Consider the following 19,678-nt stretch of genomic DNA (forward strand, 5'->3'; position numbering starts at 1 on the left):
ATCCTTCAGTCCAAAGCATCACTGCTCCCACTGAGTGCAACGCTGTTCCCATTATAGGAGAGTTAAAACATATATTACACAGTATTCATGTTAATAAACTCAATTTTTCAATAAATTCAGTCAATTAAAGTTGATAACATTTTCTAACTAATGTTAGTTGATGTGTTAACAAGCCCAATAACTTATTTGTTTAACAAGTTTGAGATATATCCATCTTAGCTTAATCCAAGCTTAATTTACCTACATTTGATTGTTTTGTTTTTTAGGGAATATACCGGCCCAGCCCTTCGTATATGTTTCTGTATGTGGCCCTCAGTGAAGAAAGTTTGGACACCCCTGAACTACAGCGATGTTCATTCACTCCCTCACCCCAGTCTACACTAATAAAACCAACACACAGATAGAGAGGCCCGCTCCGTCTGTATTCTCTCTTCTTTAAATAGTGTTACACACCCACAAATATGAATCACATAAATATGTGCAATTAGTGTATTTTCATGAAAACAATAAAACAATTTAAAGTTTTTTTTTCCTACCCTTCAATCTTGTATCATGTCGCCACTTTACCCCTTTTCTGAATACACTAAATGTAAGTGATCTACTATTTAGGGGACTGCAGAGGGCCTTTAGCCCAGAGCAAACCAGCACCCTAATTTACATGAAGAGACATATTTAATAATAAAGTATAGTGGACATAGTAATCCAATAATTATGACAATTGTTCTTATAGATACACTGTAATCCCTTCCAGGAAATAAAATAATACTGAAATGAAACTATTTGTCATCTTTGTCACAATAACCTTAACTCAACTCCATTTCTGCAGTTTTCAACTGCATCTCATGGTCTTCACCTGCGATTTGCAAGAAGTCTCAGGCGTCATGAAGCTTGATTAGTTGTCATCACATGATTTAAGTGTGAACTTTAGATCACATGATGACAACTAAGCCAACTTTAATTTGCTGATGAAGACATGGTTGAAAGTAGCCATTGAGTTAACATTGGTTTATAAAACTTTTCCAAGGTCATTGAACTGAGTTTCACACCAATACTTCTCATGTATTCCCCATTAGGGACACCTTGTGGTGACCCTGGCCACATTCGAGCTGCTACAAACTCATGAACACATGAAGGGCAGCTACTCACCGGTGTAGTAGGCAATCCTGGAAATATCTGAAAGACAAAACACAGAAATAACATAGAGTTAGCTGGTTTGTTTAATTATGAGCCACTAAATAAAGAAATCATCAGATTAATTCATCCGGGAACAAACATGTAAGTGAAGTTTATTAAGTCCCACAGCAGGTGTTCTCAGATCAGTTACTGAATGTTAATTGCTGAGGGGACACCAGCGCCTGCTGCATAGCTTCATCAATCAAATGAATCAATATCCTGTTGAAAAGTCAACAGGATATTGATTGATTTAAAAAATAAATCAATATCCCATTGTTAAATGATTTACACCCACACAACATATGATGAAGCTTTATTGGTTAAGATAACTAGCTAACTGGGAAATGTCCATGGATTCATGCTTATCAGCTGTGAGATGAGGAGAGTGACTGGGCTTCAGGTCTGTCTACCTTTTTGAATATGTGTGCACAAAATGACACGTGGTTGTGTTCTAAAAGGTTGCAGAGTTTACATTCTTCTAGGTTTTTTAACACAACAGTAGAAAATACTCGGTCGTAACGCTTGCATGCCTCTAGGCGAATGTGCATGGCTCATTTTATTTTAGCCATGATAGGCTCACATGGCTGTTGAATGGCTGCACATTTTTAGCATGATGTATATGTCTTATGTTTCAGATTGCCTGACACTCACATTCAGAAATCATATTTGTTAGATTTGGTGTATTTTTACAGGACCACATTACTAGCCTAGAGAGAGTGGGCTGGTCACTTTGCTTTAATATTTGCAATCTTTATTTTGCAGGAGGAATTTAAGCTCTGGCAGGATTGTATCTGTGGTATGTAAGAGATCAACAGATACAGTTAATTAAAGGCCAAATTACAAAAACCAGTGGTCTGCAAATAAAGTATGTACTCAAATGCACGTATTTCTATGCATACTATGCATAATACATGGTGCATGTGAAGAAAAAACATGTTGTAGCACAAAATTGGATATTTAGATGCTAAATACTGCACAAAATGCTCATTGATAGGAAACTGAAAGTAAAAGTGGCATTTCTACTGTTATTATCGAGTGGCTGGGAAAACTACAGTACATTGATACTACAGCTCCCAAACTCCCACAGGAAGGCCAGGAGAAGCCTTTTAAAAACTTGACACCCAGACCTATCACACCCAGTTAGAGCAGTGATAGGTTGTGGGCAGGAAGAGGTCAGGAGGATAAGTGCTAAGTGCTTTAGACACCCTGACGTAAAACCAAATACTGGGAAAGAATCCACACACGCACGCACGCACACACGCACACAGGTGAAATGACAGGAGGTGTTGGCAACAAGAATGATGTAATGGTAAGAAACCCCACACACCAAAAGGAAATACGGGAAAGGTGACTCATGGTGTTATCGACAAAACTCTTTGTAATATGAAACTAGGACCAGAGGGTTCAAATACCACATCATTACAGTCAGTCGGTACAGCCAGCCTGCTGCCCCACAGAACATTCAGGCTTTGGTAAGACTTAACTGTATTTTCAAGCACAATAATTTCCTCTCATCTCAACATGTTGCCATAGATTACCCTTTTGATGGTTAAGCCAAAGGCAACCATTATAATAAGTGACTAAATCATATCCTAAATGGATAAAATGGACCACGATAAACAGATCTGGAGCTGCTTCAGTCTCAATGTGTCTATAATGACATCTACAGTAGATAGATCTGAACCCTGCATACACCATCTGTCACATGGACGCTCAGGCTGATCATTTATCTTTCCCTGTCTCTCTTGAAAGCATTCAATGTAAGTTAAGTGCTATGTAGCCTGACATCTGCAGCCAAAGTGGCGTTGCTACAGTCTAGACTGAAAACCATAGGAGATTGTGGCCTTTTAATGTCTGAGAAACAACATTAGACCGCACCTGAAGAGCTGGGAAAAATATTGCATGTGCATTTTCAGCCCAGAGGTCTTTTATATGTGTGTGATTCTTTTGTGATTCATGTTGACAGTGTCAACGATAGCTCACTATGTGATTTTTCTCTCCATCTTTCGCGCAGGAGTGCTAGCATGGCGCTAATTACATACCAGTTTGTTTAACAGCCTCCACTGCCCGCCCGCCCGCACACACACACACACACACACACACACACACACACACACACACACACACACACACACACACACACACACGTAGACTGGCAGGCGGCCAAAAACACCTGCTCTTCAAGCTGTCCTCAAGACCCAGACACACAGGAGAGTAGAAAAGCTAGGATTAATTTCTTAGATCTATGTGCAGATATGCTGCAGTCTATCCCACAACTTACTAAGCATATGTGGTCAAAATGACAACTGCTCTTAAATCCACATTTTGTGTTGTTGTGGGTTTTGTGGGTTTGGGACCTATACATCTATTGTGGAGGAGTAAAAGCAAAATATAAAGAAGAATTCTCGCTGCACAAAAATAGTCAGTCCAATGCCAAAACACAAACAGTTGCCAGTAGCTGAAAAAGATAGAGAAAATAATAGCCAAACCTAATTTGGATTTAAAATTCAGATTTGTATTTTGCATTTGTTAAATACTCACTTAGGTGAAGGTAAGTATGTGCATACTCCTACTCAGCTGTTGTTACTGTACACATTAAAAGTAAAAAAACACAAAAGGATAACAAACATTCTTCAACTTCAAATGCTATCTCACACACCTTTCCATACGGCCTCTAGACGCACAAACACACTGTTGAAAGTCCCCGTGTCTGCAAACTGTGTATAATTGCACCTTAATCACAGGTTTCTTTGGTAACGCAATTAGACAGAACAATCAAGAGAGTCTGCTATGCAATGATGTCTTAACTACTGGTCTCAGATCAGTAGTTAAATAAAATTCAGTATGAGGGAGGTCAGAGAGTCAAGACATATATTGACATTATACCAGTTCAGATTGTTTTGCTATGGACTTATATGTATATGTAAATTAAAAAAGGCTAAAGCAGCTGATGACTACTCACAAAGAGCTGCCGTGTTCAGTAGATGGAAGTAAAAAGTTAGAGAAATGTAAAAATAAAATAAAATAAAACTGTGTGCAGCTCAACACAACAGTGACAGACCAACCTGGCTGAGGAGGAATAGAGCCAGATGTTCTTTTTCCCACAAAAAATGAAACGCTGCAAGAATCAACTGAATTAACCTGATGAGAGCAGTCAGCTGTTCTGCCTCGTTGCTCTGTGTCTAATGGTTAAAACTGAGCTGGCACACGCCTGTGTGTGACCCTCTGGACAATGGGCCGTTACTGGAGCGTGCAGTCTTACGATGCAACAACATAACCCCTCAGGCACCAATCACACCTGCCAGTCACACTAACATACAAATGCATGGTCGCACACACACACACTCTCACACACACACACACAGGATGTTTTGACTTTGAAAGTGATACATAATGTGCTTAATAATTGTATATTGCGGAGGACAAGTCAGCGTTTTTCATGACTCAATAAAGTGTGAAAAACAGTAAAAATACTGCCACCGTGATCTGTATTGGTAATGAGTTCAAACAGAAGCACATGTGCATTATCTCATTAATCAAATTCAGACAGTCGAGCAAACCTGTCACAAGAACACCATATAAAACACACACACACACGATAAATCCTACTTGCATGCAACATAATAAGGTCACGTGAACGCATGACTGCTGATACACATTTATCTGCAAAGCGCAGACACTGTGACACACACATTCACTCAAGTGTGTATAGTTCAGGTGCAGTGATAAAGCTAACTGGCTTACTGGAGCGCATGTTAATGTATCACACTCAGACCAGATACACTGTGTATAATTCATCATAACAGATTTAGGACGAATGAACCAGTGAGATAGTGTGGGCTCTAAAAAATATACCAGTCTATATAATATCTAGTCTATTTTAAATAAATCAAAACACATCTGACATTAATGACAAAGTAAAGTCCCTGTTGTGGATTTCAGCATATATTTACACATACTGCATTTAAAATGTGTTTTTTTCAGTAAGAAGAAAATCAAACACAACATTAAAAATTGAATTATTCTTTAATTTTGTATGAGAGCAAACACTAGAGAACTGGTTCATAAAGCTAAAAAAATGAATACTCAATTCTGATTGGCCAATGAAAGCAAATCCTTACTGCCTCAGCTCTATGCTCTGTTAGATTGTAGTAGTACCATGCAACTATATGTATAATTAACTATGCTAATTATTCATATGGTCAAGTTCTTTTATTTGTATATATTTTTGGGGAATGTTTCCATAACTGAATCGAGGGTCTTAGGATAGAAGGTGTTGTATGTTGATTGTAAAGCTTGATTGTAGTTTGGTATTTAAGGATATATAAATAAAACAGACTTGACTTAAGTTTACGTTTTATTAGTGCACTTTTTCTCTTGTACCTCTTTATAGTCTTCTGCTGGCAAATACAGGATCAATCATCACATCTGAAGAAGTGTCGGTTTACAGCAGGTATAGGTGCAGTTTCCTGTGTGTGTGTGTGTGTGTGTGTGTGTGTGTGTGTGTGTGTGTGTGTGTGTGTGTGTGTGTGTGTGTGTGTGTGTGTGTGTGTTCACATTTCCATCAATTATGAGCCACGATCGAAATATTAAAACATACTGAAATATAGATGATTTAATCTAGAAACAAAAAGCTGCAGGGGGATTGTTGCTTCATTTCTGCATTTACACACACAGACACACACACACACACACACACACACACACACACACACACACACACACACTGAAATACACACTAACAACTACACTTTGAGCCATGAGGGAAACACTTGACATAAGGATGCACACTTGTATTCAAACACAACCCACTAATTTGACACACATTTCATCTCACACACACACACACACACACACACACACACACACACACACACACACACACACACACACACACACACACACCCGTTCACTGCACTTGCACACTTCAAGTTGAAGCCTCCTACATACAGTCAACCAAACACTTCCATCTTCTTTTTTTCACATACGAACACAATTTTTCATCAAAAGGGTGGCAGAAGGTAAACAAAAGAGTGCAAATGTTTAGATAAATATTGATTAATCTGCAGTCAAAAAATTATAAAAAGAAATCCCTGTCACAAGAGCCCAAGTTAGCACCTTCAAATATCTTGTTTTGTTTGACCAACAGTTATCCCAAGATGTAGTTTACCATTTTACCACCCTCTTCCTCCTCCTCATCATCATCATCATCATCATTGACATCATCTCTATTCTTACTACTGCAAAACTACATTTTTCAACAATCCTTTTCAATTAACACAACATCCAACATTTATTCCTCCACCTTCTTCTCATCATTATTACAACTACCACAAAACTATACTAATTATCAAAACTTTTCAATCTATACTCTATACTCACAGTAATAACGGTAATAAAACTAAGATTAACAAATAAACCAGAACCAAACTCTTCTGATACATAATAAGTACATGCTAATGTATTTGTCACACACACACAAACAATTATTTTTGAGTTTAGAGGCTACAGAATGAAAACATAGAAATGGGATTTATGCTCATTCATAAATACGAACACACACTGAACAAAATTTGACAAATGCATGAGCACACATTCACGCATGCAACCACCCACTCACACTACTGTATGTTTAAAATATTACCATAGTATAGTCCTTCCATTGAAAGTCCGGAAGAGAAGAGAAGAGAAGAGAAGAGAAGAGAAGAGAAGAGAAGAGAAGAGAGTAATCCCCCTTGAGAGGCAGCTAAATTGGGAAAAGCCAAAATCCCAGGCTTCTGTAGTCTTTGGGCTGGCGTTGAGATGTGCTAGCCAGCTAACTCCGTAATGATGGCTAATGTCGGATTAAGCTTAGAACCCAGCCTCCTCCTCCTCCCTCTACTACTACTACTACTACTACTACAAGTACACTGACACTCAGACACACAGCAGCACGAGTGGAAGTAGAGGAGGGGAGGGAGAGGGAAGGAGGGAGAGAGCCAGGGGTAGTAGTAGGCAGCCTATGACTGTGAAAGGGGGGAGGGAGACGAAAGACAGAAAAGGAGGAACGAGGAGGGGGTGTCTTTGTGTCCCAGGAGAGGGATGGAGGGGGAGAGAGGGAGCCAGATGTACAGGGAACGCAAGAGGAGGGAAAGACAAGAGAAGAGATGGAAAGAAATGATGCAACTGAATGAGAATAAGTGAGACACAGGGAGGAAAGAGGCATAAAAAACAGAAACAAAAACGGAACAATATGGGGGGAAAAAACAAGAGAAAGTGAGGAGGAGGAAAAGACAGAGCTGAGAATGACATAAGAGAGAGGGAGAAGAGTGTTAGCTGTGATGCCTTTGGCTATTCTGCCCCTCTGACACAAATGCACACAAGGAGCTACTCAATTAGTCATAATGCAATATTCTCAACTCAATGTTGTCCGACAGAAATCATCAATCTTCAGAACAAAACACGAGGAATAACAGTCAATTGTTCCACTGACTTTGTTTTGTAAGGGGATGCACATTTAATCCAATTATACTGTAATCAAATCACACGCCGGGATAGAGGGAATGGTAAAACCACCCTATAGGCTCAAATCATGAAGGTTGATAACTTCATAAAATAAACAATAAAGAATACATTATAGTTGAAAAACAATGAAAATAAGTCATAGAAATATGATGTTTAGTCTATGCAGACACTTGATAGTGCCGATGCAGAAACTAGCCTAAAACTTGGGCTGAAGTTTCTACAACTTATAAATCACATAATTCCACCTTTCATATTAATATTTTTACTTCAATGTGTGCCAGATATGCAACAAAATGATTTGGTACCTCAAATTGTCTGGACTGTACAGTATGTAGTGAAATAATCAGAACAATTATGTTAGCCACGGTCAGCAAGCTCTGGTGTTTATTTTATTTTAACGTTTATAGGACCAATCTGTAGTATTTAGGGGGATCTATAAGCAGATCATGAAGATAATATTCACAACTCTTTTCATTAGTGTATAATCACCATAAACTAAAACTTGTTGAGTTTTCGTTACCTTAGAATGAGTCCTACATAGATCTTTTTACAGTATCTCAGAAGGGACAAATTAAAAACCAGCTCTTAATGGGGCCTTTCTATTAAAGATATTCACTCTCTCTGCTCCCCTCAGGTCCTCCGGCAGGCTTTTCCACAGGCTGGGGCCATAGTGTCTTAGACCGGAGCCTAAGAACAGCTGAGAGACAACTAACAGAGGACCTGAGGGATCTAGTGGGTATCATAAGACCATTTAGTGATTTGTAATCCAAAAAAATAATTTTAAAATCTATTCTAAAAACTAGCAGGTAGCCAGTGCAGCGATATTAAAACAGGTGTAGTGTGTGCTCTCCTTCTGGTTCTGGTTAACCCACAAGCATTATAAAACACTGGTTAAAATCGTATGTGTTTAACGGAGGACATCAGATATGCAAACAGTTTTGTCTAAAATCCCAGAAGATTCATAAGACAGAGAAGAAGTCAGCATTTGAGAGCGGGAACGTCCTTGTCCCAAAGGCAGAAATCTGTTGTTGCTGGAACTTCCCGATGGCCATTTTCCATTGTTTGTGCCTGCAGCTATTGACCACAAAATGAGCTCAAAGTGCCAAAATGCAAAGTTTCTTGGCTGTCACCAATTGTTGATCTTAAAACCGGTTAATATGTCACATTATATCGACTGTGAATGAGCCATGACAGAAAGCAGCTCCCTCTCACACACACACACACACACAAGTAAGCAAAGAGGCAGACAGACAAGACGAGAGTTGCTCAGGAGTAAAGCAGATTAATGGGCCACTGGATTAGTAGGCCAAAATGTCACAAACAAACACACACACACACACTCCTGGTATACTCTGACTCTCATTTAGAAGGTGGATCTAAGGTCTGTCCCTCAGACCCCTGCTTGATGAGTTGGTGTGTTAACATCGCCCTCTAGTGGTAAAGTGATATGTCAAATAGTCCGAGAGCAACCTTGCTGCTGTCCCTCTGCATGGTTTTTACTTAAATATATCTGCCACTGGGTCTGCCAGGTTTAATGTCATGCTCTACTCTGCCTGAACATTAAAACATTATTTTTAAAAATCCTCCTATTCCATCCATAAATTAGACTTTTGGGAAAGTAAAAAAATCTGCCACTGTAACCAACCACCAAAACAATCTACTAAATTTAATAGTTCAGTATATTCTGGAATGTATTCAGTGCAAAGATTATCCCATCAGCCTCAAGCAGCAAAAATAAATACATCAGCTGACAATGCATTATTTCTTTCTTTTTTTAAATCAGACTATGCAAGCTTTTGCAATTGCTGACATTTATGTTAAAATAGTTTAATAACAGCTAAAACCATTTTAGCAGACTAAGAGAGACAGACAAGGATATTCTTCAATGAACCTTTGTTACAAGAAAGTCCCTGCTGGTGACTAATCACAGACACACACATTGACACACAGGCAGACACACACTGTGGCATTATACCCACATCTGACCTCAGCAACACTAGTTTATGGTAGCCCACCAGTCTGTGATTGTGTGTGTGTGCGTGCATTTGAGACATATGTCATACCTATGGCTCGTATCCAGGTGTTTCACTGCTGATCTGTGTGTGTGTTTCCCTGTGATCCATTATGACTGTGTGTTTTTGTGGGTGTGTGGCTGTGCATGAATCTAGAGAAGAGATGAGGTCATATATGATTGGCCAAGCAGATACAGTGATGTCTGCTGTGGTCTGTCTCTTTGTCTCAGTAAAGTACCTGGCCAGTCCAATTTAAAACCTTCAAGTCCACTAAATACTAGTAACCAATGATAAATTAATATCTCTTAATTGTCTTTAAACATTGCAAGGAGTATCTGGCCTAATGAGTGAGCTGCAGAGGGAAACAAAGATTCATTCATTCATCCAGTTAGTAAATCCTCAACACCATAAAGGTTATGCAACACATTTGCTTTTGCATTCAATCCACTTGGATCTGTTAGAATCATGTGTAAAATGTTGCCAGTGAACCACTGAAGATTCAGAAGGTTACTGCCCCCAGCCAAGAAATAGTTCAGCTAAAGTTCAGCTGGTTTTTGTACGAATTAAACAAATGAGATAGGCCTATAATGTGTTAATGAGTGAGCTTTTAGGTGCTGGTATGTAGATGTTGTTACTTTTGGTCTCCCCATTTCCAGATTTCAACTCTTGGCAAAAAAAATATACATATTTCCAAAATGTCAAGCTGTTCCTTTAACTACAGTATCACTAATGTCTAAAATCTGTGTGTTTTATTGATTGAACAAAGTGCATGTGGTGTCTGAGAAAATATCTTGATATATCATAAGAGGTGGAAAAGCTGAACAAATGGACAGGTACAGTTGGGGACCAATGAAATGTACCAGCAAGGCTCCCGATGAAGCAAAAACAAGATTCATGTCCAGTAGGAAATGACACATTTTCTATATAAACTGATACAGAGATTATGTTTTTGTGGGTTTAGAAATCTAAGGATAGAGTACATCTTGTGATCCTTTCTTCTTGCCTCATCTCTCTATTTCTGTTTTTCTCTCCCTGTTCCCCATCCAGCTTTCTCCTCCTCCCACCTCTTTTCTCTCTGTGTCTATATGACAAAGCCCAACAATTACTTCTTTCTGTTTCTCTCCCTCTGACTCACTGCAAAGCAATTACACTGACTGTCCACACACACACACACACACACACACACACACACACACACACACACACACACACACACACACACACACACTTATTTACATTATCTGTGGTTTTAATTGTTCTTTTCTAGTCTGCAGTTCAGTCAATTCAGCAGTCATTAGTTTGTTGAGTTATTTTTGGTTGGTCAAGGATTCAGTTTTCACACGAACAAGCATGCACACATACACACACCAAAGGGAATCGCTGTGCTCCAGTTCCATTCATCACGAGTTGACATGGTGCACCAGTGACCTGCATGACCGAAGGTAGCTAGCTCTAGTATGTTGAGTATGTGTGTGTGTGTGCGTGTGTGCGTGTGTGTGTGTGTATGCTCCAAGGAGGGACAAGTCATTAACTACGATGTCATTTCCTGCCATTGTAGCAAATTTCAGTGCACACAGTAAGAAAGCTATGCTGCACAGTGGTCCATCTACGCATATACACAAACTAAAACAACTGCATTTGGACAAGATCAGAAAACCTGCTAATATATTGTCTTCCATTAAACTCATGCTTATTTTTAACCGCAACTGCTGAAGAAATACAATACTGTATACTACAGACTAGTCACCTGCTTGAACAGACTGGCATACAGATTACAATGAATCCATCTACACACACACACTCATACACAATCATTGAGTTACAGAGGTATGACATAGTTTCATGTTAAAAAAAATAATATATATATATATATATATATAGGAATGCAGCAATCTGGTTTGTTGGGACCAATATAAATCTCATTAGTATGGAATATTCTACAGAAATGTAATCTCTGAAATGGCAGCTGGCCCATGTATCTACAAGCAAGCGAGTGAATTCCTTTCCCAATGTTTAGAAAAATCCCACTGTAGGGCATTTGACAGCTGCCATATAGACTCTTCAAAGGTATGTCGTTACTACTTAATAGTATCACTACAATGCGTTACTCATAATGATGTCTTGTGTAGGAAGAAAATGAGCACGAAGAACGTTTTTGGTGTTAAATAGCATATCCTTCCATCAAAAAAAATGCCTTTATCAGCCCCAAATTCAATCATTGGGATAAATTAATATACTGAAGACAGCACATGTACAATTACACATAACTGCAGGTGGCAGGTGTCCACCAACCAAATGTTATTTATTTGCAAACACACAAATGCAACCGCAAAAATGCACACACACACACACACACACACACACACACACACACACACACACACACACACACACACACACACATATATTGCTAGAACAAGTTAGAATGAGCACAAAGATATTTTCAACTGACAAAACCAAGACAGTGTTCACTCATGTTATCTTGTGTAAACACAGTCATTATCACAGTGACACACAAACAAGCATGCACAAACATGCACACACATATAGGTACACACAGAAATACCAACACACACAAACACCCAGAGGTCTGAGCAACGTTTCTGCTGCTGAGAGGAAGAAGGCGTTTTCCTTTCAGCTCCTGAGGGACGCAGCATGCTTTAGGATGTACAGTAAGTGCTCTGTGTGTGTGTATGTGTGTGTGTGTGTGTGTGTGTGTGTGTGTGTGTGTGTGTGTGTGTGTGTGTGTGTGTGTGTTGTTTGCAACCAATCCAGAAGCAAAGGGAATGGGCCCTTCATTCAGCCTCCTGTCTCAAAAACATACAAACACACACACACACACACACTCCTTTTCCTTCACAGCTGAAACCACATGCGGGAGGATGCAGGGGAATAACTTCCACGGAAGATAGAAGCTAAATTTAATTTATAGGACACATACAATCACATTCATGCCAGCACACACACACGCACACACACACACACACACACACACACACACACACACACACACACACACACACACACACACACACACACAAACATACACGCAATTAGTCATACTTCCAAATGAAGTTACTGGTGCAAAACAAAGAACACCATTTGCTCAATTCAACTGTTCATTCATGTTTTTTCCTTCCTGAGGTGAGTTTGCAAATAGCATTCATACATTTGGGCAAGATGTGAGAAAACAGCTTAGACCTCCACACAGCTGCAAGTATTTACACAGTAAGTATGAAGTAGCAAATCACTGGGGGAATAACTGCCACCGTGTTTGCTAGGAAAACAGCAAACAACTTATTTAAAACAAAAAATGCAAATAACTTATTCAGAACCTTTACATACCTCCACACACACAGCATGTGTCTGCAGTGATCGCTATCACTAGTTAGAGTCATTATGAGTCACACCACATACTGCAATCTACTGACTAGACTGTTGGCTTTGTTACCCTCTTGTCTTTCTCTAGAGTGTTTCCGTATGCCCATCTGTCGAGAAGAATAGAACAAACTTGAGTAGCATATACGGCAGATGACTGCAAAGAATAGAAAAGTTGGGACCGAAACAGAGCATGAACCTTGCAGGAAAGAAAGAGCGAGAACAGACTACAAACTGTAGAGTTCTCTGCAATGTAATGAACTGCTCCTGTAAGATCACTGAGTGTAGTCAAGTGTTTCTATAAATACAGGCCTCCTGCACTGCTCTGCAATTCACACACACACACACACACACACACACACACACACACACACACACACACACACACACACACACACACACACACACACACACACACACACACACAAGCCTGCTGTAGTCGTGTCAGAAGAGTGTAGCTACTCTCTCCCTGTGAAGTATATTCATTTTTTACTTACCAACAACTATCACAAAAGCCTATATAATAACATTTCTACAGTAATGCAACATTTTTAAAAATACACTAAACACTAAAGTAGAGGATCCATATGAAGGCATTTCCCAGAGCCACATGATGCAGTCACAAACAAAAGCAAAACAACGTCCTTTTCTGCTCGTTTCTCACACTGAAGGTAATGACATGTTTCTACTCAAGATAAAGGACTACACTGCATTCATTTTGGTACTATGATGCCAAAATAGTAGACTGAAGCTGTAGTTTACCACATAGTTCAAACGCACGTGAATAGGAATAATTTCAATGTAATTAAATCAGACAAACTTCATATCTAACCCACTGAAAAGGCTGCGTGCTATTGTTTTGGATAAATAGCCACAGTAAGTTGTCACTGTGCACACAAATTCATCATCAAAGATCACTGAAAGAAGTAGTTCTGCATGTGGTGTAGCACTTGGTCACGGTAAGTGAGCTGAATGAATGCAGCCGCAGTGGAACTAAATACTCATCAAGTGGATTAGCTAATTAGCAGTGTGAGCCTTGCTTGCTAATTTAGAAATACCATCTCAAGCCTGTAGAAATCTATGTGAATATAATGTCCAATCAATTACCTTTAAATAAATAGCTGGATGAAAATATTTAATTTTACAGCTAACAATGTTTAGAAAAGCACCATATGAGACAAACCATTAAAACTCTGGCTTTTTGTAGTGTAGGAAGTAGTGTCTGCAGGACGTCATCCTGGGACATACTTTCTTCTCACCACAATAGCTGTTATTCAGATGAAAATCATTTCCCAGAGTTGATCGTCACACCATCACAATCACCTCATTTTGCTTGTTTCAGTAAACGACAGCCCATATGAATTTAAAATGCTTCAATCAAACAGTGAATAACTGCAGCATGACATTGAACACACCGTATTTGTATTGTACTTACAATGTACCAAACTGTGACTGGGAAGCACAGGTGCATCCATAAACCAAACCATGACCTTAAAGAAACTTTGTATTGCCTACACTAACAGCCATGTACACAACTTAATGCTTTAGGTTTAGCTTCTCCACAGAATTGCAAACATAAGTGTGCAGAACGGCACCCCTATTAGTATACTGTAGGTCTGACGCCTCAGTGGCCTCAGGATACTGCAATTCATTAGCATTTTCTTGCATCTTGAATATGAAGTAGAGGCAAAGATTCAGGCTCTAGCAATCTTTCACAGCTGGGAAAATGCAGTAGCTTGATTTTGAGACGATTTACTTGGACTTAGTGAAATTAAACTTTCAAGTGTCTTATAACCATGTATCTAGTTATATACATTTACCCATTTTGTTATGTTGTAGATGTTTTTGAACCAGTTCTTTTTTTGAAGTAACCTTAAGGTTTTCCAACAATATTAGCATACGACCAAAGACATGTTCTCCATGGATTTGATTAGTCAACTAATTGCTTACTCTAAGAAATGTGAAAATACCATCACAAGTTCTGGGAACCCTAGGTGATGTATTCAAATATCACAGCAAATCGTCCCATTTGAGAAGCTATAATCAGTCAATTGGTATTTCACTTGACTTAACAACTGAAACAATTAACTGTCTGTGAATATTACGAACTGATCGATTATTAGACTTGTGTTTCAGCTCTGATAGATTATATTTGTGTAATAATAGTTATACTACATTACTGATATGCACCTGAGTGGCCAATTAAAAATAGCAAAATGAGAGGGAGGGTCGGCGGGACATCATATCATACACCTGACCAATATACAGTTATATGGCCAAAAAACCTTTATATTTTGGGTAAATTGAATATATTCGTTAAAGTGTTCAACAACTACTTGTCTGGTCCATTAAAGGAAGAGTTAAAAACGTTAGCCTATGTTCAGTTTGTTTGGGAGGTAAATGAAGGTAGCCAAACCAAAAAGCCTTGAATCCATACCTCTTGGGAACAAAAAAAGTACTTGAGACAGAGCTATAGGAGCTAAATGTTGGTTAATCCGGTGCGTTTATTTACCGTACATTTAACGTTACTCTACATTCACTCCATGTGACTGTGGCGACGAGTTTGGTGGCAGTCGGTCACTCTTCCTCTCAACTGCTCCAACTTACTAAAATGAAAACTACGTCCCAGTTATGGTGCTGTAAAGCTAAGCTACGTTATCAGTAACTTCACAATTATAACCAAGAGAGAGTGTTTCATAAAGCTGGGAGAGGAAACAGCTAACTAACGCCAGCCAGGACGAACGTTAAACCAACCGCATCTCATACTTTCTTTTAGCTCTTGAAATAATCCCCAAAACACAATATCACTCACGTTGACTTGTTCCAGGGGACGTCCGAGAGGTTTGTGTTGACTTTACCGGCGGGAGAAGCTGTTTACTGTCGGTGAATAATCCGTTATTTCAGTTGTTGAGCTTTGAGTAGTTACAGTTAGTGGGTTTTTTTCGCTCCTGCCTATCTCCCCCTTCTCCCTCTCCCGTCGCCTGTTCCTGCTTCCCCTCTCCACATCCAGCATTCCAATATGGCCGCTGCAGAGCGAGAGAGGGAGAGAGAGAGCAAACTACTCCCTCTGAGGAAAGCCTTGCCTCAGGCACAGAAAACAGCAACCCAGGAATGAATGAATGAATGTGTAGATGCTTGACATGTATTTATTACATTTATTTTATTTGAATAAAAACAAAATAGAACACATAACAAACAAGACAATATGATGATATAAAATATAACCTCACAAAAAAAAAGAGAGAAAGAAAATATAGGCCTATATTAAATTAAATAACAGGAAAAATTACACTCGACAAGGTAGTGCAAAAAGTACACAATCATTTATTTCCTCTAAACTAAAAAAAATTAATCAGGTTGAATTGAAATCAAACACTTTTACCAGCTTGTTTCCAAGATATTTAGTCAATACTGATCTGTAGAGAAAACCATAGTGCATCTTTGGATCGATGGGAAAAACTACACTGAGTGAAAAGGCAGGACACTTCCAGAAATAATTCATAAACAGTTACTGATTACTTTGGGTTACACTTAAACAAATTGCTCCCAAATTTGTATTATCGACTGGAGTGAAGCCAAACTAATAGGATCCCGTCAGACATTTAGAAACTAAAATATAGCGTACATATAACAGATCATTTTTATAGTCCCACTTTCTATGTAATGGTTTGGTCCAATGAGTTTTCCTAAAATAAATTGGCTTTGCAATGTATTTTATATTAGGAAACTTAGATTCAGATTATTTCATGATTTGGCGTTAAATATAAATATCTTATTTATTATCTCGGGGACAATTTTCATCCAGAACCCCAAACAATGTATAAATTTAAAATGTTGAGTGGCCTTTTTTTATTAAGCATTTATAGTAAGAGTAGTCAGTATTCGAGGTACTATTAGCATCCATTAATACTCACAGTACTGACAGTACTCATTATGCAGAATGGCCCATATCAGAATAATGTATTATTATATAATTGGATTATAATTATTGAGGCACTATCATGTATATCAGTGTAATGCTGATGCTGGGAAGGGTGGGGCAAATTTTAATGACTTGTGAATTTCCCCCTAGGATTTAATAAAGTCGCCCTTGATGATTAGTATATGTTAATTACATTTTGCATTTATAATCTGAATCTGCAAAGTAACTACCAACCAAAACTGTCAAAGAAGTGTAGTGGAGTAAAATGTTAAAACGCCACAAGATTGGATCATAATAAAGGATCTGTCTTAGTTGATATAGTACTTTAGTGGTACCTAAACAAATTTGTAATGAAACAAATTACATACAACCAATTGGTTTGGAGTGATCTTGTGGTTTTTGAGGGCCCAAGGGCAGTTGCCAGCCCTGGTTTAAACTGTATGCCCATGTAATTGCAAGACTGACAGAATAGCTGGCTTAATGACAACATCCTCTGCACAGTAAATATTTTTATATCAAAGCCTGTTAAAGTATAAATAGAATTTCGCACCTGGTAGCTTGTTTGACATTCTCCTTTACTTATCTCAATGTCAGATAGTATTCTGCAAGGAATACAGTTTATATGGGCTAATATATACAGCATGTGCTTCTCTCCTCTGTGCACAGGTTCCGAGACGCCATCTGGTGGTCATTATTTGTTATTGCAGAACATTTGTGTTTACATCTATGGTATACATATTGCCCCGAGGGTATGGATTTATCTACATATTTAGCAATATGGCCGTGTTTTGTTTCCTGGTGCATGAGCCCTGGTGGTCTTCAGTGCGCCCACGATATTTCCATTACGCAAACATTTCCAAAAGATCCATATTAGTTGGTCCTGTCCTGAGGTCACTCAGTGGTGGGGAATATCTGACACACACATGGTCACATGTATGCTCTGTGTAGAGACCACACAGTACACTGTTAAACAGAGTGAATCTAATGGACTACGAATTATCACAATTGTCAAATTGTGCTTTTTAAAACATTTGCAATCCTTTTTTCGAGCTTTTATCCCACGTATTTTATATGAAGCAATATTTTACAAAAACCGTCTGACCGTGAAAAGTTTGACTAGGGCGTGTAACAGAATTTAAGCCTGCTCTATGTGACCTTGTTCTGGGTCACGGTAAAGTTTGTACAACACGTTATTTATCAGACATTTTCTTATCACTCTTTTTCGAATCACTCTTTTTCGAGTACCACTATCTCTCGCTGTCAAAATTGAGTGCCGTGACCCGGATTCGAACCGGGGTTGCTGCGGCCACAACGCAGAGTACTAACCACTATACGATCACGGCTGACCATCTGACCTGGCGTAAACTGCAGGCGCACTGATTTTAAACCCTTTGAGCTAAGAGTGAAGTGAACCTTGAAGCACATGTTCTGAGTTACTAGCTAAAACTAATGCAGTCTAATGCTGAGTCTTGCAATAAATTAAAGTTAGGCCTACAATATTCAGGTGGTGTGAACAAAGCAAATGAAAAAGTAATCCCTCTTTGCACAAGGTTTAAAGGCTCCTGGGACTATAGTGAGAGTGGAATAATTACACAATTAGTTCACTAAAGGCAACACAAACCTTTACATTTAAATGTTTTATTTTATATAATCCTGGCAAGAGACCTGGTGAGGAACATCCTACAATATAATCATAACAGGGAGAGGTCACCTTACTATATTTACATAAAACAATTTCACATAATATACTCATAAAGGCTGACATTAAATCTGTTTTGCCTCTGACTCTAACTCTCTCTGTAGTCTACCTTAAATTGCATCCAGAAACAGTTTTATAATCCTTGTTACTAATCTGCAGTGATTCACAATTTCTAGAACCTTGTGTGTATACTGTATGTGCATATGTGTTTGTATATATATATATATATATATATATATATATATATATATATATATATATATATATATATATGTGTGTGTTCATATTTCACTGCAGGTTGTGGATCATCTCCTCCTTTGCAATATAGCTTTATTGTGAGTGTGCCTTACAGTATAACTGCTCTACTGTAGTTGTGTTCTATAGTACGATAATAATACAAAAACATTTTGTGTTTCATTCATTTGTAATGAAGGGAAAAAGAACAGAGTTTGCATCATTAGTTGACGTTATGAGACTACCTCTATTTGTGAATGTATTGTGCTGCAAGTGAGTGGATTAGATGAGATTTTTAAGGGTGTTGTGTGGACGTGCTTATTTATTTAAGTAATATAAAAGTGGGCTGCAATGATTTGTTTGGTTATTCAATCAGTTTGGCTACCTTATGTCATGAAAGGAAACAACAGTTCCTATCTCCAAAATGTGGCTATGTGATCTAGTACATTACATTTGGAATGAAAAACATGTTTTAAAGTGCTAACTCCCAAAATATATGATTTGGTAACACCTCATATCATACCTTGCATAATAGTTCCTAAATTGTAGCCTATACTTTCACACTGTTTTATTTTATTTAATGAATGAGTGAGAGAAAGTTTAGGGAGCTTTAGGGAGATAAGGAAGAGTAATATGAGAGATAAAGGTAGAAATCAATGTTCCTAGAAGGCCTTATCTGAGTTATGTTCTCTCTTTTTACAATAAATAGCTTATTTTAGATACTGTTCCAAGCTATAAAACACAATTATGTATTTT

The 19,678-nt window shown here is 38.4% G+C and overlaps 1 protein-coding gene and 1 non-coding gene across 2 annotated transcripts in view; both read right to left on the bottom strand.

The window, feature by feature from the left end:
- Positions 1-16,070, bottom strand: part of ptk2aa (protein tyrosine kinase 2aa) — a 60,615-nt gene extending 44,545 nt beyond the window's left edge. The window contains exons 1-2 of the mRNA XM_029443644.1: positions 15,880-16,070; positions 1,147-1,173 (exon numbers count right to left, since the gene is read on the bottom strand). The gene's annotated coding sequence lies outside the window, so the exon portion shown is untranslated. The remainder of the gene's footprint in view (positions 1-1,146; positions 1,174-15,879) is intronic.
- A 2,190-nt stretch (positions 16,071-18,260) lies between these two features.
- trnah-gug (transfer RNA histidin (anticodon GUG)) lies at positions 18,261-18,332 on the bottom strand. The gene has a single exon. It is a non-coding gene; the product is annotated as a tRNA-His (tRNA).
- Between the last annotated feature and the right edge of the window lie 1,346 nt (positions 18,333-19,678).

This window comes from Cottoperca gobio, chromosome 11, assembly GCF_900634415.1.
Source record: "Cottoperca gobio chromosome 11, fCotGob3.1, whole genome shotgun sequence".
Classification (NCBI taxonomy): domain Eukaryota; kingdom Metazoa; phylum Chordata; class Actinopteri; order Perciformes; family Bovichtidae; genus Cottoperca; species Cottoperca gobio.